The following is an 8,066-nucleotide window of genomic DNA, read 5'->3' as shown; positions in this document are numbered from 1 at the left end:
AATTTGGAACAAAAACCAAAGTTGGCAGACAAAGCCTATGAAATGCCACCAAGGTAGTACTATTCATGATGACCCAATGGCTGTAGCCTTTCTAATCTCAGCAACTCATTTCCATTTCCCACATAGAATTTCGGTCACTTGATGTCCGTCATTCTCTCTCCATTTGGGTTTTGCTGTTCATCTCCACTAACACAAACACACACTCTCTCTTTGTCTCTCCATTTCGACTGCGCCAGCTCGCCGATGGTAACACTCACCATTTTCTCCAGTATGTGTCAATTAGTCTATTTTTTCTTTGGGAGCACATTATTGTTATGACTCTGTTGTGTTCTACTTGCAAGAAGCATATTTTTTTGTAAACTATTATATTGTTCGTCATTAGTTCGTTGAAACCACACGTATGATTAGGTATACAAAACACATGGGTGACAAATTGATATTGCCATTGACGAGTTCCATAGTGATTATAACTGCTGCATGAACAGTCTTGGTTGAGCAGTGTAGGCGGTTTTTTATTTCTCTACATGAATGGAAGTTGGGTGTGGTTGCTCTTGGATTGAATGTCTGATGTGGCCCTGTTTGAAGTGTGCGTATTATTTGTTTGTTTCTATCTTCGTTGTAAGATTTCATGTTGGTTGTTTGTCCAAAAGCCTTCACGAAGGTGGTACCAAACGAAGTTGTAGTCATATTATGGTGTTTTGCTTTCATACTTGTTGCACTTCAACTTCTTATTGGTGTAATGTCATGCGAATTTTTTGTATTGATGTTGCTTCAGGCAGTTTTTGGTGTTACTAACTAACCTCATGCACTAACCCAAATAGACTACGTCCAGGCACAGAGGCACGTCCGGCCCAGGGGGGTCACGTGCCCCTAACCTTTTTGGATAACTCTGCATTTGTCATCAACAACTATTAACATGAACGTAAACCTTTCTACACTTGTTTGGAAAATTGTATATCATAACATTTGTTGGCCTTTTGTGTGAAAATGTGTAAAATTTAGGAAATTATGCATGTTTTTCGTGTTTGTCTTTGGCCAAAATTGTTAGACTGACCCCCCACATATTGAAGCGCTTGTTTGTCTCTCGTCGTAACTTCATTTCGCCTGATGTTTGCGTCATTGGATTATAGTATAATGGCATAGTTTTCATTCCGTACCCCACAGGCCTTCATTGAATCAAAATTGGTAATACCGCTGGACCATGGCAATTTCAGAACATAGAAATATTTTTTCCTGTTTGTAAAGACTTTACAATTTTCATATATAATCTCACGTGTTCAAACCCTCGTATCTCCCTGCATGTCTAACCCCAATTAATGTCATGTTTGCTTCATTGGATTGACTACATATCATTTTGCATTACAACGGCCGTACGCCTTATTCAACCTGTTGTATGAAGTTGGAGCTCTATGTACCTGGCCGCTATTAAGATTTTGTATAATTGCTTTATTACTTTATTTTTTTGTTGTCTGCTGTAACGACAATATTCGTGGCAGCGGAGATTCAATGGATGATGCTCTACTTTGTTGGCAAAAAGAATTATTACCTGCTGGCAAGTAGCCAACCAAAAGACTATAACGCCACTGCCTGGGGCCCCCAATTAGGCTGACAAATTGGGTCTAGGGAAAAACATTGTAACGCCAATGTACCTTTCGTAATGAGTTCAGTCTTTAATTTATGCCTCACTGTAAACACCCTATTTTTGACCGCCCTTAAGACTTGGGTGCTACTGATTGTTTACTTAGTGATGCAGGCTATGCTATGCAAAGGGTCGATTTCTTCGGCAAGAGGAGAGTCAAATCCCAACCTTACACCTTATTTTGTACCAAAGCTATTTTGAATGGTTTTTAGACCTTAAAACCCTCTCTTTCAAAATGTTTTTTGAAAAAGTTCTTACGATGTTCTGACGCTCGCATTTTGTTAAATGTTGCGCTTTTCGGTAAACCGAGCGAGGACAAAGTGGAAATAAATGAAAGAGTGATGAAATCTATGAAAAATCTTTCAAAACACCTTGTTTAGGGGTTTGGAGTTGAAGAAAAGAGGAGAGGAGAGAAGCAAATTAGTTTGGGAGAAGTTCGGCATGAATCCGGGTAGGATCGAAACTGAGCGGCTTCACCAAAACAGGAATAACTTTTTCACAGTTGGAATTTTGATGCAAGGCTGCCACCATTGGAAAGCTTAGTTCCGGGGCTTCAATTTGGACACAAGAATGACCTGAAAATGAGTCCAGACAAAGGAGTTATGGCCATTTGAATTGGACCTGGAAAACAGAATTTTGCCTGTCGACCAAAAAAATGGGCTGTCGACCAGAAAAGTAGCCAGTCGACTACCAAAGGTGGTCGGTCGACCAGAAAAGTGGCTGACAGGTCCCAAACTCAGATTTTTTGAAGATATTTTTCCTCCAACTGTCTTCCACAACCTCCAGGTCCTATAATCAGATATTTCGACCAAACTCTTGTACATTGCTATATATGAGGCATTTCACTCATTTTGCAAGGAGAGAACATTTTGAGCAATTGTGGGAGATTCTCACACTAAAATCTCTCTCTCTCTCTACAAATTTCAGAGCTAAATTTCAACTTTTCTCCCTAGTTTGCTCTCCCTCTTGCCCTTGTGTGCATGCAAGAGATATACTTGGAGATATACCTCTCCTTTGCCTACACTTCCTTAACCAAACTTGACCACCATTGGGCTGAGATTCTTTGGGACTTTGTTTGAGCTTCAAAAGGTGATTTTAGCTCAGAATTGGGGCTATTCTTGCTGCTAGGCTTCAAGAGGTAAAAGTCTAACTTTTCAAGCTCTTTGTGCACTATTGTTTTTCCATAGTTTTCAACTACTTTAGGGCTGTTTTGGGGTGGTGTTGAACTACAAAAACCTCTATTTTCCCTCTATTTTTTAGTCTTAAAAGTGTTGGTTTGTGCCTTGTTTGGCTAGGGGGTTGTTCTTCCTTTTTGTTCCTTGGCTTGTGAGGCCTTTTGTGCAACTTCTCACCACCTTCAAATCCAACTTTTGGGGCCTTTTTACCACTAAAACTCAGAGGTTTTTTAGTGACAAAAATCATGTTTTGAGGTCCCAAATAGGTGGGGATGGTCCCCCCTCCTCTTCTCTTGCTTGCATGTATTGATGGCCAACCAAATGAGCATGTGTTTTTACTTCTTTGTGGCTTTGTTTAAGCTTATTTTTGTGACTTATTGGACCTGCCTTAGCTCTTTTTTTGGTTGGTTTGGCCATTGGTTGCATTCTCCTTACACTTGTAGTGTAAATTCTCTTTGCTAGCCTTGCATACCTAATGAGTTAGCTTGTTATTCTAGCATGTGTTGGCTTAGTCTCAGCTCATTTTTGGTGTTATTTTGGCATGCCTTGGCTCTGATTTTTGTCGATAAGGTCACCTCTTGCATGTTTCACATACTTGTAGCGCAACCTTGCATGCTAGCCTAGCTCACTTGGTGTTTTGGCCTATCACTTTAGCATGTTTTGGCTCTGCTTCAGCAAGTTTTCACTCATGTTTCGCCATGCTTAAGCTCTGATTTAAGTGGTTTTGGTCATGCATGCCTTGCTTTGTATAGCCACAGTGCAATCTTGCTCACTAGCTTTGAGTTTCAAAGTCTCTAGCATGCTTTACTTGAGTTGTTTGTATGCTTTGGCCTCATCTCTCACATGATTTCAGTGCATGTAGTGTAGACATACTCTCACATGTTTCACTCTTTCAATGCTTTTGGAGAGTTGTGCCTTATGCTTCACTTATGAGCTAGTTTGTATGCATGCTTCTCTAAGCTTTTAGGCCACCATTCCAGCATGTTTTTGGTATTATTTTGGCATGTTGTAACTCAGATTTTTGTTGGTGAAGTCATCTCATGCTTGGTTTTGGTATGTGTAGTGTAATCCTCCCCATTGGCCTTGCATGCATCATGCTTTACGCCTCCCATTCTAGCATGTGTTGGCTATACTCCATGCATGTTTTGGCATTGTTTTGACCTGCCTTGGGACTGTTTTGAGTCATCTTGGCCCTTTGGGGCTTGCTTGATATGGCTATGGTGCAAGTGCCTTTGCTAGCCTTAAGCTTTGAGCCTCCTGGCATGCTTCATTTGTGATATGTGCATGATATGGCATCATTTGGAATGCAGTTTCAGAGCTTATGTCTTTGCTATACTCCCATATTTATCACTCTTTCATTGCTCTTGAGGGTTATGCATTATTCCTTGTTTGTGGGCCAATGAATGAACATGCTTTCCTTCCCTTTTGAGCTTATGTTTTAGCATGCTTTCGGCCTTCATTTAGCATGCCTCAACTCTGTTTTGAGTAGTTTGGGTCATATGGGATTTGTTATGCATGGTTGTAGTGCAATAGCTTTGACTAGCCTAATGATTCAAGGTCCTTAGGATGGTATGCTTGTGTTGTTTGGATGATTTGACATCATTTCACACATGATTTCAGTGCATATAGTGTAGCTACACTCTCACATTTGTCACTCCTTCAATGTGTTTGAAAGTTAAACCTTTTGCCTTGCTTGCGAGCAAATGTATGAGCATGCACATCTTACCCTTTTGTGCCTAAGTCTTAATGTGTTTTGCCACTATTTTGAGATGTCTTAGGTCTGTCCATAATTGGTTTGATCATTTGAGCATTGTATTGCATGCCTCTTGTATGATGCTCTTTACTTGCTTTGATGCTTTAGCCTCCAAACATGCCATGCATGCATTGTTCATATGTTAGAACCTTGTGCATGCCACATTAGCATTGATAGGTAGGCATGTTGTGTGTGTTGCATTGTGTTTGGATTGGGTGTTAATCCAAACATGAGAAACGAGGGGTGTTTCATACTTGAATTGATGAAACGCGCCTCATTTCTTGGTCGCCGACCCTCTTGATCAAGCATGATAGATGTGGAGGCTCTTTTGTGTTATTTGTACATTCATTGACATTGACTTGTGCAAACTTGGCTTCTCAGCCATCGTGCATTGCAATGCTCGGTTGGTGGCCCGAGAGTCGAGCACCGCACTCCCTTGAGTTTGAGAAATGATAGGTAGGGTGGTTGTGCACACATTCCCTTGCAAATACACTGTCATGCCCTTGTTGTTCTCTGTTGCAGCAAAACTGGAGTTTGGAAAAATTTCTAGTCGGCAGACCAGTAAAGGTGGTTGACCGACCACTTTTTCTGGTCTACAACAAGTTCTTCTGGTCTACATGTGGTCTACAGCCCCCTTTTCTGGTCGACAGCCCACCAGGAGATCCCCATGTTGGAGTAGAAGCAATCTGGAAGTTTGTGCAGTGTTTTGAGATCAAATCAAATGCAAACAGAGGCAATTCTAGGCATGGCAATGGATTTCCGAGCGAGGTAATCGAGCATGCATGCATTCCTCGCCCCGAGGACCTCTTTTAATTGCTTTCCTTAGCTGCTTTACTTAGTTAGATCGTTTATTGGTTTTGTACTAAATTAGTTAACGTGCTTAACTAATCGATTTGTTTTGTAATAATTAGCTAACTAGGAATAGTTAATTAGTTTGGTCTGTAATTAGCGTAGCTAGTTAACTTATTATTCGGACCCTCCGTCGAGAGGGCAAATGTTGTAATAAGTGTGCGTGTGTGTGATGCATGTCCTCCAACCCCATTTCTTTCTCCCTTTTACTTATCAGCTTTCGATAGTTAGTTTAGGGCATGTTTCAATTAACATACTTATGTTTGCATGCGTGCATCATTGATTTTGTCTTGCATGCACCGGGCTCAGTGCATCATTCAAACTGCATTGTATTTTAATACACTTTCTTGAATACGTGTTTCAGAGCATGTTATCAAGTGTTGCATCCATATGCCATTCTAGATAGTCGAGCCTATTTTAGTTGCATTTTTGCATGTGTTGCATTAGGCATCTTAACATAGCTAGGATCATGCATAATTTTTAACTAGCTTCTGTTTTGGCTCGGAGTACACTGTGAGTGTTTACGCTTTAGCATCCTTGCATGTGTGTAAGTGACTGCCATGATAACATACTTGCCATGAGGTTATGTGCTTAAATGATTAACTGCATGAATGCCTGTGGATGAAGGCTTTATTGCTTGAATTGGAACAATTCATCGAAATGTGAGTTTTAAGCCCACTTGAGAGTGGCAAAACCATGTTTTAAGCCTACTTGAGGGTGACAAATCCACGTTTTAGCCTACTCGAGGGTAGCAACTTCAAACCATTTTCCAAAAACAAGCATGAGATGTTTTGTTCCAAATTGAGCAATTTAGTCTATACTTGTATGTTGTGCGCATCACATAGTAATTCTAGATTAATAACCAGAATAAGAACACATGTGTTTATAAAAACAACATATCATGTTAGTAGAGGCCGATCTTTGATCAGGCGAGCGAGGGTGCTCATTTCAGGACCTTCCCCTCTCGTACCCAAGTTCCCGAGCCGATGCAACTTTGGTGATGACGGACACGTGGCCTTAGGCACGAGTCAGGGTTTCCTAAATTTCCCAAAATAAAATATTTAGGTGGCAACTCTGTAATCTGGCAAAGCAGTCTATGTTTGGCACTTCTTGATTAAAATCGATTTTCCAAAACGATTTGCCAGATTTGGACTCTTTGGTGATTTATCAGTCTTACATTGCACTTTGTGAGATTAGATTCAGAACCGTGACAGGAGTTTGAACTGTAGTAGCTAGAACTACAATTCGTGCCCTCTCCGAAAGGGGGGCTGCGCGGAGAGAGTTCGGGCGGTCTACACTCACTTGCTCAAATAAATCTTGAGCATTATATGTGCAAGCATTGAAGTGGTCATTACTATTTATATGAGATTACCATAAAACGAGTACAAAATATGGCCAATTGATTTTCATTAAACAGTGGCATGCAATAGGTTCATAAATTAACAATAAATGAAAAGTACAACTCGTAGAATGTAGGTACGACTGAATGGTCCGTTCATTGTAAGTTGTTCAAAGTGAAATTTGTTTTCTATAATTTGTGATTAACGTTTTTTGTGCATCCTTATAAATATTACGTGAAATACTTTGCAGGAATTATCATAATTGGATATGGCCGATATGTCCGACAATGCGAAGCAAATGTGAGTTTATGTCATTCAATAATTCATACAAATTGGTTTGCAAGGATATGTTTCCTGTACCTACTGAATTCCACGGTGTGTTCGTGTAGGACAACTTATGATGGTATGTACTGTTATCGGGAGGCTGTGTGATTTGATTTTCACACATTTTGGATAGCCTCAATTTTCATCGTGAAAGTTATGAGTTTCATCTAATTGATTAAAACTCTGTCCATTTCTTATTAGAATATGTGCACATACGGCATGTGTAGCGTCTTCTGCTGAGAAAAATTGTGAAATTCGTAAATTACTGACCTATACTAAACCACTTCAGTTAATAATTTTCTGTCATAACAAAAAACGACATTAGCAATTTTACCAAAATGACACAACTTTTGAAATGATAAAGCAAAATTGACTGGCTTTAAAGTTAACCGACGAAGATGACAGAATGCACACAATGTACATACCACCAATGTAATTTGGCCTTTAATATAATTTCATTTATTTGATATTTGTTATAGGGAAAGGAAAACATTGAAGACAAGAAGCGAAGGTTCACGAATAAAAACGGTTGACAGTATTGATCCCCTTCGTCGAAAGCGGCCACTTGGGCCATTTATTTTTTACAAGTTCAATCCGTCTCCTTGAAAATGGCTCACAGTATCAATCCCTCTCATCGGAAATGACTGATAGTAATTTGAACAATCGTGCATTACATATTTTGTACTCACAGATTGCATCTATGCAAATTTCACTTTGTACTGTCACTACAAGAAATAAAGATTTTAGAGACCAAAAAGCTGGTCTATCTTTTGAAGCAATTATGACAATATGGAAAATCTTGTCTTAGTTTTAATAATGCACCATACCATTTATACATCTCAAGATACAATTAAAACTTTATTTAGTATATGCATTTACCATGAAGAATATATCTCATTCATATTAGAAAGGGTAATTTGGAAGTGGAATAAAAAATGGAACTATATATATTATGGTTGGAGGAGTAAAAGCATCAACTTACACAA

This window comes from Camellia sinensis, chromosome 3 (genome assembly GCF_055761805.1).
Source record: "Camellia sinensis isolate YWXY chromosome 3, ASM5576180v1, whole genome shotgun sequence".
Lineage (NCBI taxonomy): Eukaryota > Viridiplantae > Streptophyta > Magnoliopsida > Ericales > Theaceae > Camellia > Camellia sinensis.
Note: the sequence above shows the minus strand (reverse complement) of the source record.